Source organism: Eimeria necatrix, genomic scaffold (assembly GCF_000499385.1).
Source record: "Eimeria necatrix Houghton genomic scaffold, Enh_scaff141, whole genome shotgun sequence".
NCBI classification, from domain to species: Eukaryota; Apicomplexa; class Conoidasida; order Eucoccidiorida; family Eimeriidae; genus Eimeria; species Eimeria necatrix.
In genome coordinates this window covers 42,281-44,780 of record NW_013654938.1, presented here as the reverse complement: position 1 = coordinate 44,780, position 2,500 = coordinate 42,281, and positions in this window count along the sequence as shown.

Sequence of the window (2,500 nt, the reverse complement as noted above, 5' to 3'; positions counted from 1 at the left end):
TCCAAATTTTCTTTTATTTGTTTTGCAATTGCCTGCACACACGAGGGTTTAGGGTTTAGGGTTTAGGGTTTAGGGTTTGGGGTTTAGGGTTTAGGGTTTGGGGTTTGGGGTTTAGGGTTTGGGAAAAATCGCGGGTTTCTGGAGACCAGGAAACGTGTAAGGGCTAGGGTTTAGGGTTTAGGGTTTAGGGTTTTGTAGAGCGTCTGGGGCTGTGAGGGTTTGCGAGTCGGGAGGATTAGTCCAACGAAAGAACTAGGGTTTAGGGTTTAGGGTTTAGGGTTTAGGGTTTAGGGTTTAGCGCGCCTCGTGGTTTAGCTCCGGGCCCAGTGAGTGTTTGTCAACTGCTGCAGTAATTGCATCCAGCAGCTCTTGCTGCTGCTCCTGGTTAAGTGAAGATTCCTAATGACAGCAGCAGCAGCAGCAGCAGCAGCAGATGCAGCAGCAGCAGCAGCAGCAGTAGCAGCAGCAGCAGTAGCAGCAGATGCAGCAGCAGCAACAGTAGCGGCAGGCTCAGTTGGGAATCAACAGCGGAGGTTTGCGGCTAGAGGAGAAGCCGAAACGCGAGGGTTTAGGGTTTAGGGTTTAGGGTTTAGGGTTTAGGGTTTAGGGTTTACGTAGGCTAAGGGTTTAGCGAACAGCAGCTCGAGTTCTTTGGACAGCGGTTTCCGCGCCATTGCGGGAAAAGAAAAATAAATAAAAAATAAATAAATAAATAAATAAATAAATAAATAAATAAATAAATAAATAAATAATTTAATTAAATTAAATTAATAAAATAAAATGAAATAAAAGTAGAAGCAGCAGAAGAAATAGATTTACTTGAGCTGCTGCTGCTGCTGCTGCTGCTGCTGCTGCTGCTGCTGCTGCACTTTTTCTCGTCTTTTTGTTTTTGCTGCTGCGCAGCAATTTAAAGTAAAAAGAAAAGAATTAAACAATTTTAAATTAATTAAAGTTAATCATTTAATGAAAGTAAAAAAAGAACTCCATTTTGTCTTTTTTCTGTTGCATTTGCTGCTGCTGCTGCTGCTGCTGCTGCTGCTGCTGCTGCTGCTGCTCTTTGGGTTTGTTTTGCTTAATTTCGTTTATTTTATTTTTTTAAATTTCTTTTATTTCTTTTTTTCTGCTGTCTTTTATTTCACTCCAAAGACGCCCGCGTTTTCGTGCAGACCCAAAGCCCCGATGCATGCAGCCGCTGCTGCTGCTGCTGCTGCTGCTGCTGCTGCTGCTGCTGCTGCTGCTGCTGCTGCTGCTGCTACTGGACTGGGCTGGAGTTAAATTAGCTGCAAATAAAATAAAATAAAAATTAACAAAAATAAATAACTTTCACGGGCTCGCACTAAGAGAACAAACCCCAAACCCTAAACCCTAAACCCTAAACCCTAAACCCTACCCCGGAACGTGAATGGCTGTTAATTATTATTTTAAATTTAATTTTTAAGTAAAATTAATTCATTTTAAACCACTTAATTCGTTAACTTCCACACAAGTGCAACGCATGCACACCCGCATGCAAAGTGGACGGAAGCTGAACGAAACTGAGCGCAAATTGGATCAAATGGATTTAAAAAAAAGCCTGAGAGGATTAAAATATGAAAAAGAGAAATAAAAGTAAAAATAAACTCCAAAATGAACAAAAATGCAAACAAATTCGAGAAAATTGAAGAAAGAAAGCCGCCAAAGACAGACCCCAAGAAAGGACAAAAAGGCACCAAATCTCCTTTTTTGAAATCTTCTGGAGGAATAAATGGAAAGAAAAGAGTTTTAAATGCATTTAGAGTTCCAAACAGATTTAAAAATGATTCAAAAATGATTTAAATGACAAAAAGAGCTTCACTAAAAGTCCCACCACTTCAAACGCAACTGTGCTCAGCTGTACGTACACCCCAGCTCCTCGCGGCAGTTCTGCATGCGCCTTTTGGATTTCTTTTTGGCTTTATTTTAATTTAATTTAATTTCATTTTAATTTAATTTAATTTAATTCATTTTAATTAAATTTAATTCATTTTAATTTAATTTAATTTAATTCATTTTAATTGGAATTCAATTCAATCCAGTTGGATGCAACTGAAGTCGAATGCAATTAAACGCAAATGCAATTAAATGAAATTAATTTTTTCAAATTTAATTATTTAACTTCTTATTTATTTATTTAATAATTATTATTACTTATTATTAATTTATTTATTTATTTATCATTATTATTACTTACTATTAATTTATTTATTTATTATTATTATTATTACTTATTATTAATTTAATTGTAAATAATTAATTAATTAATTAATTGGTTTGATATTGATTAATTTACTATTGTTTATTATTATTCATTTATTGTTTATTCTGTATTAATTATTTATCAAATAATAACAAATAACAGTTAGGAATTAAAACTAATAAACCTCTAAGTAGTAAATAAATAAATAAATAAATAAATAGGTAAATAAATAAATAAATAAACAAATAAATAAATAAACAAATAAATAAATAAATAAATAATAAT